General features: G+C 41.0%; 1 protein-coding gene across 6 annotated transcripts in view; it reads right to left on the reverse strand.

Moving 5' to 3' along the window:
* SATB1 (SATB homeobox 1) overlaps nucleotides 1-18826 on the reverse strand; it is a 121581-nt gene that overhangs the window by 88752 nt on the left and 14003 nt on the right. Inside the window, exon 1 of one of the 6 annotated variants that reach the window (XM_077304251.1) lies at nucleotides 469-2087. The exons of 2 other annotated variants lie outside the window; for them this stretch is intronic. The gene's annotated coding sequence lies outside the window, so the exon portion shown is untranslated. Of the gene's footprint in view, nucleotides 1-468; nucleotides 2088-18826 lie in introns of those variants that run through there. 3 more of the 6 variants (XM_077304248.1, XM_077304254.1, XM_077304252.1) reach the window with 3 other exon arrangements.

Raw genomic sequence — 18826 nt, forward strand, 5'->3', positions numbered from 1 at the left:
CTCCATTATCTTAGAAGGTGACAGCACCCAGAGCTTCTGACAGTTTCACATTCACACATTTGTTCATCACACAAGTTTTCAGTCCAAACATAAGTTGCAAAGTAGAATTTGATAAGCAAACTGCTGAACACTGGGAGATGAAATCCTAAACATTTTCTAAATGGAATTCAATTGTCAGAACTTGATTTCTGCAAACAGAATTGAGTATTGTAACGTATGTCCAACATTTCAAGAGTTACTCCCTCCCCTTTCTTCTTTTCCCCTCCTCCTTTCTCCTCCTCCTCCTCTCTAGATAAAACCCCTTAATCACATTTAAGAGAGGCTCTGTTCTTATCCATTCCATATGGCTGTCATAATCCAGGCCAAGCTTTCACTGTGACCTTTTAAAGAGACAAAGAAGCAAAACACTATCTAGAAACAGGAACACTGCAGTTAAGAGTGAAATTTTTATAAAAGACCCAAACTCACCACTTCAAAACTTGACAGCATATAAATAAGAGAAACAAAGGAGTTTTCCTTTGCAGCCCGATCTCTTGAAGAAGAAACAGCTCAAGACTGATGTTGTCTAAGTCCTTTCTTTTTTTAAAAAATTAAGGAAATGGAAAGATAGCTCTTTTTCCAAATTCTATTTTTCTTGTGAGGGGGAAGGGGAAATGCATACACCAAAAGTATTGGCCATGAGAAGAGGCAACAAGAGAAAGAAAAAGGTATTAGTCAATGAATTGTGGAAGGTAAGGAGAGGAAAGTTAGAATTTCATCAGACAAGTGTAATGCTGAGAATAAAGTTTCTATATCTGCTTTAAAAAGGAGAAAGTAAATCTAAAAAAAGCTAATCATCCTAGTTCTGCATTCATTTTTAAATAGTGCAGATAAAATATTGGGGGGGGGATAGAGGAACAGCAGTTTTTCTAATATTTTAAAAACAAAGTACTACTGGATTTGCCTCTTTCGGTTATCTCTTAAAGGACACAGCACGCAAACACAAACAAAATACAGCTGAAGACTTGCCTTCCTCCCCACAAAAAACTAATCCCAAAACTTTCTGCATAAAGCCTCAAAGATGTCACAGAAAAAGAAATCTAAGACCAGAAAGCGGAAAGGATAGAGAAAAGTTGCAAGTAAAGGCACTAAAAATGCAGTTACACTACTGCCCTTGCTTCTCATTAAAAATAATAATAATAATAGCGCAGAGGACCTTTCCTTCCTCATTTACCCGGAGAGCCTGCGTTTGGGGAAAGGAGGGGGGAGCGGAAGGAAACCCGGTCACCACCAAAAGTAAAAAAACAAAACAAACCCAAAAAAACCCCAAACGCACGCGCGCACACACACGGCAAATAATGTCTAAAAAATAAAAATCTACTTCCGAAGAGTTAGGTTAAAATGAAGCTGGGAAGGGGGGGGGGGATGAGGTGAAAGGGGGCGGGCGAGGAAATCAGGTTACCCCAAAAAATAAATTAAATAAATCCTGGGAGCTTTCAAAATTCTTGTTGCCTCCTGGCTGGATATTATTGTTATTTAGGCCGGTTTGGTGGTTGTTGCTGGATGTTACAGGGCTGTGTGTGTGAGAGAGAGAGTGTAGCTCGCTTTGCTCGCTCTGCCCCTCTCCCTCGCTCTCTCTGTCCCCATTAAATTATTAGTTGACTCATCACTCCTCCTCCTGCTCCTGCTGCTGCCGCCGCCGCCGCCGCCGCCGTCCCCTCGCTCATGTTCCTTCCTCTCCGCTATTGCTCGCTGCTGCCGCTTCTTCTTCCTCCTCCTCCTTCTCATTTTAATACAAAATAACACCGAGAGCCACCGGCTTTTAAAAAACGTGCATGCAGCCCGAGACAGGAGGAGGACGCAGCCTCCCTGCTGCTGCCTGGAGCTCTTCCCCGGCGGCCCCGGATCAGCCGACGCGTCCTGGGAGGGAGAGAGAGACACACAGACGACGAGGAGGAGGAGGCGGCGGCAGAGGCGGCGGTGGCGGCGCAGGAAACCGGGAGGAAACGGGAAGACAGGGCATCTAGAAGGGCTGGAAGTGGGAATTGGATTAAAAAGGGGGCTGGAGGGTTAAGGCTGAAGGGGGAGGGGGTTAAAACCAGATAGCGGGGGGGGGGGAGAGAGCGAGAGCGAGCGAGGCAGCGAGAGGCGAAGGGAGGGGAGAAGAGAGAGCCGAGGGGGGTGCGATTTCCGGCACAGGGCGCGCAAGAATTTGTAATCAGCTTGATTAGTGTGAGGCGGCTCTGCATTTATTACACACAATACCCAGAATAACAGGGAGCAGCGCGAGACAGAGACGCTGGCAGCGGCTCAAGGCGAGCGATTAGAGAGGACCGAACGGGCCGCCGAGAGGGACAGGCCGAAACGGCGGCCGCGGCGGGCGGCAGCGCCCTTCCCTGCGCGGCGACAGAGGGCGCCCGGCGAAGGGGAGCGGAGGCTGGCGCGGGAGACGGGGAAGCCGGCGCGGAAGTGCCACTGGCGCGTTCCACCCGCACCAGCCACGGCGGACGGGGGCGAGCGCCCTCCCCGCGCCAAAGGTGTAGGCACAGGGAGGCAACGTCTGGCGGCCGCGGCGGCTGGCCCTCAGGAGAGGGCAGCGGCCACCCAACAGCCTGGGAGACAAAGCAGGCACCCGGAGAACAGGAGCATCTTTGGATGCAGGGGAGAAGTGCGGAGATGGAGGGTGGAGAGCAGGTGCAGGCAACGCATAGGAGCAGATGGCAGGCAGTCAAGGTTCCAGAGGGAGGGAGGCAGGCAGGCGCAGGACGTGTGTGTGCCTGCCTCTTCTACTGAGGGGAGGAGGTGGACCACAGCTTAGAGGCGAGTGTGCTCCCTCTGCAAAACTTGTATCCTCTACAGACTTTACTCCTTTAGACTGTTTACGCACTGGAGGTTTCATGGCGAGTTTTAGTCGGGGCATGTTGCCCCACCTCTTCCTGCACCCACACGGGGGAGCATTTGGCCCGGTGCACCTCATCCGCCCCCGATTTGTGCTCTTGCATGGAAGCTGGGGCAGTGAAGTTCCCAGTGCATAAAAGGTCTTAGTGAAAACCACAGGCATCCCCTGGCCTTGTAGAAGTCAACCAGAATGACTCTCTTCAGCCTAGACATAATGCTGGATAGTAAGCCAGCAACTAGTAAAACGTCAATGCTCATGGTCCTGTACTCCGAGTCTCCATGAAAGTCCTTATAATCAATGAAAAGGTTGATCTCATTATGCACACAACTAAGCTTTAATGACTGCACATCACTGAAACCAGATTCCTCCCTTTGAGTAGTTTTAATGCCAGTGACAGTCACTGAAGATGGGGGCCTAACACATAAAAACCTAAGGAAAGCCATGTCGATCAGAACAATGAGCCATCCAGTCCAACGCTCTGAGTCACACAGTAGCCCAAACCCAGGTGTCATCAGGGCGTCCACTAGCAGTCAGAATTCCAGAAGCCTTCCCACTGGTGTGCCCAGGCATCAAGGATACTGGACATCACTGCCCCAAACACACTATTCTACCTCGTCTGTTACTCTATCCCTCTGCCTCGTCTGTTAATTCAGAATTCTGTTTCTGAAACTGCAAATATACTTAACCCAAGGTACTTTGTTCCTTATTTAAAATAAAGCATTTTGTGGATAAATAATATTTGGCATTCATAAAATATATTCTAGGTTCTGGCCTGTAAGGTAGGCCAGTATTGAACACAAAGCCACCTCTTGCTGAGTCAGAGCCTTGGTCTATGAAGATCAATATTGTCTCTTCTGACTGACAATGATAGCCAGAGTCTCAGGCAGAGGTCATTCACATCACCTTCCACTAATGTTTTTTTTTTTTTAATAGTGATGACAGAGATGGAACCTAGGACATTCTGTATGTAAAGTGGATGCTCCACCACTGAACCATGGCAACTTCCTGTACTTATCCCTGTACTTAAGATGGCTGAGAATGAGGGCCTTGTAAATACTACCTAGTTAATTGTGGTTTAGTTAATTTGTGGGTGAGATAAAATTTGAACTTTTTTTTTTTTGCAGCTATGTTAGTTTGGATATTATAATGCAAAAACAAGTTAACAAGGGGAACTTTCAGGTTGAGCCTAACTTTGTTTGAATGCAGATCTTACTGATTACTATAGGTCTGTGTGCTTAAATTTTGTTACAACATTGTTTACTATTTGATTTATTTATTTATTTTATTTCCCGCTATTCATGGCAAGCCATCATATGGCGGGTTACATAATAAAAACCCCACATAAAAACAATACCTCATTTAAAAATCCCATTAATATTAAATAAACCTTGGCAGTAAAAAACTATCATCCCTCCCCACAGCCGGTACAACTGCCTTCAGCATGCCACAGAGACTGCACATGCCAACAACCACCAGCATGATGCTCTATGCTTAAGGTGGCAATGCTGTGAAATGATAATGTTGTACATTACATCTGAGGAACTGTGTGTGCATGCAAACCTTCATACCTTGAATAAAACTTTGTTGGTCTTAAAGGTGCCCCTGGACTCTAAATTTGTTCTGTTGTACAGCCATTTTTGCATGCATTCTGCCAACAAAAGTACAACTCTTTTGGGAAACCTCAGCCAAGTTTGGTTCCAGGTATTTTAAAAGAGAATATTATTGGAATTCATTTTAATTTCTTTTAAACTTAATTTAAATACTTCAGGCCCCTCATTCTTCCAATATACTCAGGATTAAAGGCAAGTCCAAAAACAATGTCAAATGACATTTAAAAAAATTAAATTTCTTTAACAATTAGAACAGTCTCAATAAATACAAGCTAACATAGCTCACAAGAATTATAGCTATATCAATGTCAATTCCCCAACAGATACTTCAGCATCTCAGCTGGACATGCCCTTTGCTCAAAAGCACTTGTTAAGCCCAAAGTTTCCTCCTAAATCTCTGCTTCACAGTTTTTCCAGGTCAGCAAGCTGGTACCCTTCTCATTTCTTTTGAGGAGCTGTTCCACATCCTAGCAGCAGCCAACTGCATTGCATCAAGGGAGGGAATGAAGTTCGCCTAGAAAGGCCCATACGGATAAAGTGGTTCATTCAGAAAACAGGTACCAGTTGTGAAAGTCTTTAAAGGCACCTTTAACCCAGAAACAAGTAGGAAGTCAGCAAAGAGATCACAGTATGGGAGTACCACGCTTCCAGTGGTTAGTCCCCAAACGTAAAGAAGCTGCCACATGTTTTACCAGCAGAAGTTGTCTTCAAGAGCAGCTCACATAGTGATTGGTAAAATAATCATTCCCCAAGGTTATCATGACCATCAGGAGCTCTTAAAAAGAAAAGAAAAAAGGAGCAAGCCATTTACCTGCTTATCTGACAAGGTACAAAGAATCTAAGAAGACTCCTATGCTCCCCATGGTGTCTTTCAACAAAAGCTGCATTTCCTCTATAGAAAGCGAGAGCTCACCTACAGCAGAAACCTTTCACACCACTACTGTCTTGTTGGAATACAGTTTCAGCTTTATTCTCCCTCAGCAACTTGATCAGCACATTCAGAACGGAGAGCCTTATTTTCAGACTTATTAAAAACTATCAAAAAAGTCCATTGCTTTCTTGCAGGAATGCAATGGGTGCTAGGACCCAGGGGACAACGGCAGGCACAGATCTCTCCCTCTCAGCAGGAGCCATAGGAGGTAATCAGGGCTGTTTGTAGCAGGAAATTCGGGCTCGTTTTGGCGGCTATCTCTCTCTCTCCCTTACAGCAGGAGCCATAGCAGGTAATGAGGGTTGGTTTGCAGTTTGGCAGGGCTCTCTGTGTCTCGCTCTCAGACATCTGAGAGCAAAGTGGCAAGCGTCCAGGGAAGGAGGACGGGAGCTGTAAGGGCAGGGCCATTCAAGGTGCATCTGGCTGCACCCTGACTGGCCATATTCCAACTCGGATACCCAGGACTGTTCCACCCCCCAGGCAGTTTCACAAATATTAAGGGGAGGAACAATGGATAAGGATGATCACCAGTATATCAACACCCAAATCCCAAGCTGTGGATCATCTTGTTACACAGGTGTTAAATAGTATACACTGAACCCTACTGAGCTTCCCATGTCAAATCCATGCTTCTGCCTCCACATTCTTTAGAGCCATCTGTTCCATTCAGTCCACTAGAAAGGACTCAGAAAACTTCAACATTGTCTTACCAAGTCCAACATCAATCTCCAGGAGCTTCAGAATCAAGACTGTCAACCATACTGATAAAGGCTAACTACTAATAATAACAGTAGGAATTAATACTCCCCCCCCCCCAATCCATTGGCCAATGGAGATCATCTTTGCTACCACAGCTGCTTCCATTTCAGAGAAAAAAGACAAGAGAAGAATTGGACATTTTCCATGACTTCTGAGCACTACCTTCATCCACCACAAAGAGAAGAATCCAGCATTACAATTTTAATGGGGAGCATCTAGGAACACATAGTATGAGACGTGGACATAATCTTGCCAGATAACCCAAAGATCTCACCTAATAAGGTGAGTCACCTAATAATGTTGCGCTCATGTATATACCACTGCAAACACAATATACCAAATATTTAAACAGTATTATTCTACATACCACTAATTTTAACACAGTGAATGACAAGAAGCTACAAGAACTTTGGTCAGAAGGTAATACTATACACTAGGGACCAACTATGTTAATTGAATGAGGACTAGCACTTCAGGACAGCAAATTACTGGAAAAGGTAACATTTGTCTGTTGCTATAATAAAGCACAATGAAATAAAGCACAATGAAAAAGCTACAAATAACAAATAAAGGAGCACAACATCTCATCTGTACCAAGAGAGAGCAACACTTTTGATGGGATGGGAAAAAAATAGAAGTTCAAAACAATCTGGCTGATATCCAAACAATTTGAAACTTAAGTCATCTTACTGTATGGGTTTTCAACCCAAATGTGGCTACATTTGTTTCAAGTCTTAACTATTCCAAGCATTAACTAATGAGTATAAATGACAGAAACCATACTTGCAAGTGTTAACTCAAAATGCAAATGTATTAAAAAGAGAAATGAGGATGTCATATAAACTTAAGAAGTTTTCTTAAATAGGAAACAGGAGATAATTTTTTCATAACTTACAAGATGAAAAATGCAGCATGATAAACTTTGAACAAAGAAAGGGTACAATTTAGTAAGTGCTCAAAAATACATACACACCTTAGCAGAACACTAGAACAAAGCATCAAAGATACACAGAGAAATACAGGCTGACATCTATTGAAGTAAACACAAACACCACTGAGTGTGTGCAGAAAATGGTAATGGGGTGAAGTACATAAAATATTTATACAAGTCAGCAATGCATAGAATAGATTATTGTGTTAGGAATGAGTATAGTGCTTGAAATATAATGGTTATATACAACAGAGTTATTTAAAGCAGTGTGCCTGGAAGTGGAATAAGTTAACATTCAGCATACATGTGTGCTCGCGTGAATATTAATATATATGTGAGAACACAGGCACACACAGGATAACTTGAATGTAGTTTTACACATGGAATTCACAAGTTATAACCTTTTATGACATTATTTTATGTAGTACTTAAATTTGGTCTGCTGAGAATTATCAAATGATGGGCTATCAAGTGATATGTGAGTTGGCCCTGTTTGCAGCTGTAATGTCACACTGGTGATGATGACATCATTAGCTTTAAGAGAATTCCTTCAGATGGCCTGCTGCTCTAGTCTAGCCCCCAGGTCACTTAAGCCATTTTTGTTCATCTGCCGAAAATGGTAAACCATACCACCTATTTTAAAATAGTTCTGAAGAGTTAAATTGGAATGTCAGGTGGGCTGTTCATGAGCAAACCTTTTCAGCATTGTCCAATTACAACACACCTATATACATGCATGCATGAACCAGCCATGCACACCTGAGCATGCTGGTCCTGGGTGAATAAGGCGGGTTAAGGAAAAATCATGGATCTGCCTTATTGACTACAAGAAAGCTTTTGATTGTGTGGGTCACAACAAATTATGGGAAGTCCTACAAAATTTGGGGTTGCCGGTGCATTTGATCCAACTGGTGCAGTCACTCTATGCAAACCAAGATGCCATTGTGCGTACTCCATTTGGTGACTCTGACTTGTTCAAAACAGAGAAAGGAGTGTGCCAAGGTTTTATTCTTTCTCCCTTCCTGTTTAACTTGTATGCTGAGATCATTATGAGAGAGATTGAACTCAAAGAATCAAACACTGGAATTAAGACTGAAGGAAGGAATATCAATAATCTTCAGTATGCTGACGACACTAGCCTATCAGAAACTAAGGAAGGCCTAGATTAGCTGATTACAAAGGTCAATGAAGCAAGTAAGAACACTTAAACACTAAAAGGACAAAAATAGTAACCACTGCAAAAGACAGACCTGTCACAATAACAATTGATGGTGAAGGAATTAAATGCATTAATTTTTCTGGGATCACAAATTCATGTGCATGGTGACTGCAGTATGGAAATAAAACCTCAAATTGCTCTGGGTCACTCAGCAATAATGAGCTTGAATCGAACATGGAAAAGCCAGGACATAAGCCTAACTACCAGATGTAGATTAGTTAGATCTATCATATTTACAATAGCTGTGAAAGTTGGATGATAAAAAAAAAATTCAGACAGGAGAAGAATCGATTCATTTGAACTCTGGTGTTGGAGAAGGCTTCGGCAGGTTCCTTGGACAGCAAAAGTCACAAGCAAGGACATGCTACAGTACATAAAGTCTGATATGTTGTTGGTAGGCAAAATCACTAAAATCCAGCTTTGGCCATATCATGTGATCCAACTCAACAGAGAAAGCAATTACGCTATGATTGATCAGTGGGAAAAGGTAACTAGGCTGACAAAAGTACATGATCAAAATGGACACTGGCCAGAACATTGCATGGCTGAGGGAGGCGCTGCAGGATTGGGGATTGTACTGACAGCTGTGCCATGGCATTGCCAAGAGTCGGGCATGACTGAATGGCTGATGACAACAACAACGTCAAGCCTTTTAAAACTATAGTTGCATCTAAACAGGGTTAAATCACATGAAAGTGGTACAACCTTGTATTGTTTGTCAATCTCAGCCTCGCTTCATGGGTACATTAAATATATGTGCTTATTGTAATCCTTTTTCCCGGAAAGAGCTTGGCATTTAATCTGCCACCTTTCTAATGTGATGGACGTATGGGCCCTGGTGGGGAAGTTGCTGCTTTGGCGTCCAATAGCACCTTCCACAAGAGGGCATCAAATAATGTGTTAGCATATATGGATAAACATAATTTGGATGTCTGGCTGCTAACAGTGGGGTTCTTTCCGGGGGGGGGGGGTTGGATGCTTTTCATCCCACTCCCCCAAAAGACCAAAAATGGCTTTGCTGGGATTATAACCCAGGGGATTGTCACAGGAGAAAGTGCCACTTTAAACATGCCTACAAGTTGTGCAGCGACCAGCATTCCAAAGCTGACTGCATGTGCCAGCCCTTTCGCAAGGGGCGGCCCACCTCCAAGAAAGAGGGCAGGTCAGACTTGGCTGGAGGGGCTGGGGACAGGAAACCAACTGCCTCTCATTAACCCCATTTTGTTTTTGTTTTTTGCTCCCAACAGATCAGCAGCTGAGTACTTACAATTAGGTTTCTCCGAGGGCTTCCACATTCCTTGTATGGAGGCGTGGGTAGCTACTTCATGTAGCAATCTGAATTCCGCTCTTACTATGCCCAAGGTGGTGTAGGTCAAACTATGGAAAGAAATTCTGGCAGGGTTGTCAGTTCTTTCACAGAGCCACTGAGAGTTTCTCCCTATGAAGGCTCCTGGGGAATTTTGTCTCATCCACCACCTCTCTCATCCAAAGGGCAATTCTGTTAATGATTTCATACCGGCAGAGCTCTGTGCTGTGAAGTATGCCTCGTTTCATCAGTTTTATTGGTCCTGGGTTTTGGCCCAGGCACTCTTATAGCCAAAAGCAACAACAGATGAGCCTTTCACTTGCTGCCTGTTCACTCAGGTGTCTTTTGTCTCCTGGGCTTTAAATTCCAAGGATTGCGATGTATTGACAAGGCAATGCCAATAGGTTGCTCCATTGTCTGCACAGCCTTTGAGTCTTCTAGCACATTTTTTGAATGGGCGGTTAAGGATAGGGCAGGCTCCCCTTTTGTTATGTACTGCCTTGATAATTTTTTTTTTTTTTTGTGGCCCACTGGGTCATCAGCTTGCACTGAGTGCCTACAGCTGATTCAGGTATTGGTGACTGAGCTGAGCATTCCCATGAAGCAGGAAAAGATGGAGGGCCAGCTCCTCACCTCACTTACCTGAGAACTGTAACTGATTCAGTGGCTGGATGCTCTCGCCTCTATGGATATAATGTGGACTCTGTCGGAGCATATCAGCAGTTTTCTGACCAGGCAAAAATTCACACTTAGCAAGTTACAGAACCTTCTTGGGCACCTAAATTATGCCTGTAAAGCTATAATGGCTGGCAGGGCCTTTTGCGCTAGCATGGTGCCTTCCCCTCACCACCACATTCGCTTGACCCAGGCTATTAAGGCGGATTTTCAGGTTTAGGGGTCCTTTTTGAAGCATTTCAATGGCATAGCAATTTGGCAATCCTCTTTGCTTCTGGGGGATGAGTTACAGGTACATTCCGGTGGCTCCAGCAGTCTCGGTTCTGGGATTTTCTATAATAATCGTTCCTGTGAATTATTCCCTTTTCTCCCCCACATGCAGCCAGCTGGTGACTTTGGCCTTGCCACAGCACTGATAAAGCTGTTCTGACCAAGCAGTAATATCAGGGCTCTCTTAGCCTCACCTACCTCACAGAGTGTCTTGTGGGGAGAGGAAAGGGAAGGTGATTGTAAGCCTCTGAGACTTCTTTGGGCAGAGAAAAGTGGCAAATATAAAACAACTCTTTGTCCTCTTCTTTTAAAGTTGTTTTATGGTCTGCTCCTATTATTAGGACTATTTTACTAGGATTGTTTTAGACTATTTCTTAATGCGCTTTTATATCTTGGTTTGCTTTTTATTGGTTGTTTTTACAGGAATGTTTCTAATAATTTTGTTTTTATTTGTGAACTGCCTCTAACTGACCTGGAGAGGCAGTATACACATTTTATAAATAAAAATTAGAATAAATGTGCAGCAGAAGTGGTTACACTTCACCAGTTTAGAATAGGGCTCTACAACAAGGTGCCAACTTGATATCTTTCCAGGTTCCTGTCAAGTGGTTTTAGAAAGTGGGAAGGCTTCTGATTGGCCACTGGACATTTAACTGGCTGTGAAGATTTTTTTCCTTAAATAAATTTGGTGGCAGCTGCCACAACAACTCAAGGATCTTCACTGTGTGAACATAAGCTGTAGGAACCATTGTGTGGCTGGCTTTGCCTTCTACAGCAGCCATTTTGTTGCTGCACCTATCACATTGTGTTAAAAATCCAAAGGCACCCACAGGGTCAAAAAAGTAGAGGACCCCTAGTTTAGAATATGATTCACTAAGATCAAAATCTAATGAAACTAATCTAAATTACTGAGATGCATCTAGAAGTTTGTATATTTATGTCTGACTCAATCCATTTCCTCATATTGCTGAAATAGATTAACAATATTTTTCAATATTCAGTTATTTCACAGTAAATAGTTCTTTTAAAGGAAAAATGGATAAATGTGTCTTGGTAACTTCTCACCCACATTCTAGGGGATATTATCAGGATTTTTCCTTAAATATGGACTTAAAAGTAAGTTTAAGTAAAGCTGATATTACTTAGGAATATATAGTTTAAATAATTGCTGTTAGAAGGGAAAGGAGAAAAGCAAGTGGAGGTAAGGGTTAGTGAAGAGTCCTACTTATTTCCACTGTGTAGGAAAATCAGGGAAGAAGTGTTATGGTACTGAAGTTCAGTTGTCCCTCTATACTCTTGAATACTGAGTAGGATGGGATTTACAGCAGGAGGAATAAAAAATGTTTCCATTGTTTCAGATTGTAAAAAATGTAAATGACAATACAAAACTATCCATTATTTTTTATTCAATAAAGAAATCATGTTTTAGTCACATTATGAATTTGGTTTTACATTAAAGGGGAAAAGTGCTAAGTGGTATGCCAAATGGCCCATTTATAAACCTGTAACTATGACAGAAAGTCATACTTACAATACACTTTTATATCTTTACAGAGTTATGGTTTAAACCACTGTAAAGACTTCAGCCGTATTTGCATGGAATATACAATATATGCTAATAATCAACAGGAAATAGGTCAGTTTCCAGCTTGCTGTATTTCAAGCAAAGGATAGAAGAAATAAAATTACAAGCAAAGTAACAGTCTTACTACATATAATAAATGTTTGCAATTACCATAGGGTTTCCTTTCTTGTGAAGTATGCAAGAATGCAGAAAGCTGTTCCATGTTTTTGAATTCAAGAATGAGGCAACAGCTGGAATACAGAATATCTGCCTTGAGGTTGCTATTCTACCCAGTACTTTAAAAGGCTAGCCCTGTACTCAGATATGCAGAGTCACATAAAGTTATGTGTATAATGAGTGATGACTAAGCACACTAAAGCTGAGATGGTGCAAGAAAGAGCAGTGAGCTACCTTAAAACTTTTCAGTCAACATGGACCAGCTAATTGGTGCATATTTACACACATTATTGATGTACCAACAAATACACCATGTTTGGACTGCTCAATTTGCTTCACATAATATCAACAATATTATCACATACATCATCAGTAATATGTATCAATATAAAATAGGTCAGTATTTTTATCCCCAATCAAATGGTAAGGAGACATTACAATGGCTTATTTAGCAACCCAGTAAATTGATGTCTGAGATCTGAAACAGGATTTTCTTAATATTTTAGCAACTGGCAATGAAGCAAAACAGAAATGACCCCAGACGCACACACTTTAGGTAGGACACTGCTATAGCTAAGTAGATACTTGTTGCTGTAACTGACTTTAGAGTCTTGATATTAGCAATTACATCTTAAACTCAGTAATACACTACAGAAAACTTGATCTATCTCATGCTAACAGCTTTTTTCAACCTTTTTACCTTGGAGGAGCCCCTGAAATAATTTTACGGGCTTGAAGGAGCCCCAGAAGTGATGTCAGCTAGCCATACCTTCCTGCCACGCCCATTAGTTGTATGTAACCAGAAGTGACATCACCACCTGCGTTAACAGGCATTCTAGAAGAGGACTGAGGTGAGAGTAGGCATGCAGGCTCCGCCCACTCCCAGGCACAGAAACCATGAGTGAACTCACTCAGACATGGGAGGGGGACCAATGGTGGCAGAGTCCATTAAGACAGGAGGAGAAATGCCACAGACCCCCTCTGTAGCTCCCATGGACCCCTAGTTGGGAATCCCTGTGCTAGCTGAATACAGTTTATTAAACTAAGTTTCCTTAGTTATATTCTGAGGAGATTCTCCCCCGAGAAAAAAATCACCCTGAAATTATTGTAAACTGCAGGCTTGTAAATTCCTAATAATTTTCTGTATTACATAGCTGAGACAAACTAGAACAAATATGCACCTATTAAAGAAATTAATGTTTTATTTGCATTAAGAAGATAGATAACTATACATAGCTGTGGAATATATAGCTATCTATCTACTTATTAATATGTTCATTCTAGTAAAATTGTTTTCAAATGTTAATCAGAGTGTCTTAATCAAATATCACTGAATATCTCCAAAGCAAAACTTAACTACTGTTACTAAAATTACACGTTTTATGTAACATATTATTAAGTAGGTGTTGCATTATCCTAGCACAAGTATTCTATTAATGATGCAATGGTCAGGTAGCAATGACAGCTATGAATATTATTATCCTCAGCATCAGTGCTATTTAACAACCTGAAGTGAAAAAAACCATCATTCTAAGTAGAACGCGGATTGTGCCACACAAAAGGCAGATTACAGGCTTTAAAACTTACATGGACTAAACGTTGAAAATGGTCTTTAATTCAAAAGATATCATAGCTACACATACATTTTTGTGATGCTAAAATCTTACATTCTCAGAGCAATGGAAGTGAAACTTAATCTACTAGCAAGAGTTTCCTATAAGAGTTAGAGTTGATCAGTTGCTTCATAAGAATCTTTTGGATAAGATCATGAATAGCCAGCAATTTGTTTTAAGACAATATAGAACAAACATATACAGAGGGTTATGGTTTTGAGGTTGGGAAGATCCAGAACAAAGGTTAAACTTTTGTATAGGATGGGATTCTTTCCCCCTGTAACAGTAATCCCCGTGAGTCTACCATCATTTTTTAAATGAATATATCACAGGACTATGGTGTCTGCCTAGATAGGGGTGTGATTGAGCCATATTTTTTATTAAGCCTTGCCCAGGTCTCCTCCTTATTGAGTAACTGTCTCAAATAGTGTTTGTCCATGAGCACAGCATTAATATTGGGTGGTCTATATAACATTGGATCAGGATTACAGAGCTTTTCCACAATGACAGGGGGCAGTGTTAGCCAGTTAGGATAAAGTTTTTTTGCATCTTCTAGTAGTTAGGCAAGCAGATGGAGGCAGAGGCATAACACTCATGATAGATAGGAAGTGCTAGTTACAACACATGCTCCATGAGAGGTGGGGACATGGATTGTACCAGCTAGCAGGCAAACAATACAATACAGATGGGAAAATAATGGCTTTGAACATCCACCCCTCCAAGCAATAAGAAAGAGGATGGGGGAGGAGTGGTTATTTTTAAAATTATTTGATCACTTGAATACTATATCCTTTCAACAAATTTCATGATGTGGTTAAAGACAAAGGCTATGTCTTTTCCCAACAGTATACACATACAGAGAGAGTTCATATTCCCAGGGCCATCTTAATGGCATTATAGGCCACTGGGCAAAGCAGTGCACTGGGGCACTGCCTGCATAACCACTTACAGGAATAAAAACATACATTTATATTCATTGGTACCTCCAGCAAATCAGTGTTTAAACAGTACAAAGCATGCTGTACAGAAAAGATTAATCAACACAGCTTGTCCATTCACATATCACAAACTATCAATACATACATAGATTAGCATGGGGTGCTGGCAGAACATGGTGCCCCCAAGCAACTGTCCAGCATGCCCATGCATTAAGACAGTCCTGCATATTCCATTCTCTTGGAGCCAGAGATACAAAATTTATGGAAAGTGTGAGGCCTCAGAAAAGTAGAAAAGATAGGAGTTAAACAGAAAACACAAACTTTATGTAAATTAACACTGTGTCAGGATAAAGGAGCCAGACACAGCTAGTTATAGTTCCAGGGAGATGCTAGCTTCTTTCTTTTGAAGCTACTTGTTAGAGAGCGTTCAGTTCTCAATGAAACTTTTAGAGTTTTCTTCTGAGGCCTTGATGCAGTTTATTTCCTCCTTCCCTAGTCTTTCCCCCCTTCAACAAGGTAGGGCAATAAGCTACTTGATAGCCAGTGTGATGTGAGATATATATATAGAGAGAGAGGTGAAATGGTTAACTGCAAGAGAAAGTCAGGTCAAAAGGCCCATGAAGCCCTCATGGCGATCAAGTATTCTTCAAGGTAAAAAAATGCATCTTGCATTTAAGAGCTGCATATGTCTACATCATGCCCACTTTGTCTTGCGGGCATTCTAAAAGATTTTTCAGTGCCCACCAAATTTTCCCCTCTGGGTGGGTGTTCCCTTTTGAATTTCTCCATTTTGCCCTGGGCCTTTACATCTTTATTTGGAACTGATATAATAGTGGTTAAACTATTAGGCTAAGATCTGGGAGACCCAGATTCTACTCCCCACTCTGCTGTGGAAGCTTGCTGGATGACCTTGGACCAGCCACACACTCTCAGCATAAGGTCCCTCACAGAATGCTTGTTAAGAGAATAAAATGGAAGCATGCTGTAAGCCACTTTGGGTGTTCACTGGTGAGAAAATATGTAAATTAAATGAATTACTTAATAAATAACCTGTGGGGGGAAATGCAGCGATGAGGACATATTCTTTCATCTCTACATGTAAGACAACAATGACTGATTTAGGATGTGAGCACCTTCTATAATTTAAAGTAAAAGCATAAACCCCATGCCCAGCTGCTGTTAGATCAGTAAGGAGAAAGGCAGGCACTCCTTGCCCACTCATCTGTAAAGAATGAGAGTGCTATTTTAAATAAAACTTAAGTGTGAATGTCAGGAGAGCTCAACTGTTCATCTTCCCATGTATTAATCCAATACTTAGCACATTTTTCTACCAGTCAGCTTCTGGGCTGGGGAAAAATGCAAAAAGAAAGAAAATACAGTTAAGTCAGTCATATGGGGAGCAAGGTTTAGTTCCCTTATTTGGCATGCCGTCTTTTTGTTGGGGGGGCGGGTATATGCCTCCGTGTTCCTTTTTGAAAAGACTGGGAAAGCTCACTTTCCTGCCAGTTTATGTATATCTATCTATACTATGCAAACAAAGATTTTAATTGCTTATAAAAAGAGGGCATAAGGGCTATATCCTGATTTAAGATAAAGTTCTTCTATGGTCATGTCCTAATCATCCACACTGATCCTATTAGCAACACAGAGCTAGTTTTGTAGTTCAGTGATCCTGTCTAGATCCAAGACTCTTCTTCTGGAAGATGGATAATGAATCACTTGGGCGTCAGTTCTGTGAATGGTTAAGGTTAATAAAATCTTACTGAAGATGATGGGATTTATTCAAGTTAACTGTGCACAGTTACTTAAGCATGGATAGCTCCTAACTGCAGTGATTCTGTAAATCCATGTAGAAGACCATCACCACATTAAATCCTAAAACATTACACAAAATAGGTGACATGTCACCTCTAATTGCTAAAAACGTTGTCCTTCATATAGAAAATCAGACGAAATAAAAACTATGTATGATAAATGTATTACCATGACCATGAGGTGGTAGCTGTAGTAGTAATCCAGTATGAAGCATTTTCTTTTTTCCATCTAACTTAAATTTGTTAGGGGTTTGGAGAAGCTGAAACTAAGTTTGTCCCTCTCCCTTACAGCTGTATGAATTTTTAGCCAGCTGTTAGGCATGGCTTCTCACTGCCCCACAGTGTTTTTTTCCACTAAAAATACTACCATGCAAGTTCACCCATATTGCAGACATGCAAACAATGCCGATTGGGCCAGGCAGATATAGTTAATCATTTTCTAACAATTTTGAAAATGTGCAGCTTTCTTAAAGCAGTTTTGAAAAGTCTAACAACATGGTGTTCTGAAACATTTTAAAATTCCATAGAAAACAAATTCTACTGTATACTTGTACTCACTCAAGATGGTACACGCTCCATCTCTAAATGTACTGTCCTTTTTTCAAACTTTATTTTTTTCTATTATGCCTTTAAGCGCCATATCGGGAATTATTAAATATAGCGGGAATACAAATTAGTGGGCAGGGGGAAAGTTAGCACTATATAATAAGTAGGTTTCATAAATTAAAAATGGTCCATAGAATAACAAAGACACTTATATATGTGCAGTTTAAAGGCACTCTTTTAGAGTACATCTTAGAGAATCCAATATTTCATAATGAATGCTAATAATATGTTTAAATAATACTTTTCCAAGAACTAGATAATAAGGATTGGTTAAGGGTTGGAGTTGCATAGGAATAGATTTAAACATAATGTTTCATTTTAGATGGTAAGATACTTAACAGTGTACCATTGAAGTCAAAGGGCCAAGATTGGGGTAGCTCAGCTTAGAATTGCACTGTCAACAATTGGGTACTAAGCTGGAAATCTTATTTATTATATTTTATGCTTGTATGGCATCCAAATGGGTCTCAAAGTTGCATACAAAATTAAATAGTAAAATTTGTTAAATGATAGGATTTATTTTAAATGAGCTATAATTCAACAACAACTCTAACTCAAGCCAAAGGATACCCACCAGATTCAACAGTCAGGCAAAGAATACCCCTATCCCAAACTGGCTGTTACCAATGCATGCATCTCTATAAGCAGAACTCTTTGATTTTATTATCCGAAACTAATAAAAAACACTTCTAGCTACAGCCTTTACTCAGTAATCCAGAGAATAGTGAAGTCCCTGAAAATATCACCATCACCTGCTCAGTCATAGGTCAGAAACTGCTATTAATTATTCAGGTAAAGGGATTCAAAGTCTTTTTCATGAGGCAGGAAATAGCCCTTCTTGAAGAAAGACAATAATCACATCTTGGCCAAACTAGTTAGCTATGGCTGGCTGGCTATAAGCATTCAGGTATAGTTGAGAAGGTGGTTGCCAAGATACAGACAAGTTTCCTTTCTATGTGCTCTGGAGAAATTAACTAAAATTTACTCTGGCACATTTACACTTAATGTGACATTCCAATAATAAGGTATCTAGAGAACATATTCCAATGAGTCTTTATAAATTCTAGTTGCTTATCCTTATGGTCAATAGTTATTCAACACACTGTAGAGCAGATGGACAATACTGTTTGGGTGCAATAATAATGAAGTAAGATTTCTGTCGTAACCACCATTTAGCTTGGTGGCATATGTTTGGTCATATTTGTCCATAGTTTTAGACGATTAAATTTTGTTATCTACAATATCCAAAATACCAGGCAAACGTATGAACTTTTGATAGGATAAGCTTTGAGCTTAGTTGTTAATAATGCTAAAATATTCAGGATACCTGCTGTATCCATAAGCTGTACTGGCAGATAATTTAACTGGCCTGATAAAAAGATTGGGAGGGAAGGTGGCACAGAATGGCCCAATCTCATCTGAAGCTATGTAGGGTCAGTATTTGGAAGGCAGACCATCAAGGAAGACAACTATACTTCTCACTTGTATTGAAAGTCTTGCCATAAGTTGGCTGTAACATGACGGCACTTTACACA

This window comes from Paroedura picta, chromosome 11 (assembly GCF_049243985.1).
Source record: "Paroedura picta isolate Pp20150507F chromosome 11, Ppicta_v3.0, whole genome shotgun sequence".
NCBI lineage: Eukaryota > Metazoa > Chordata > Lepidosauria > Squamata > Gekkonidae > Paroedura > Paroedura picta.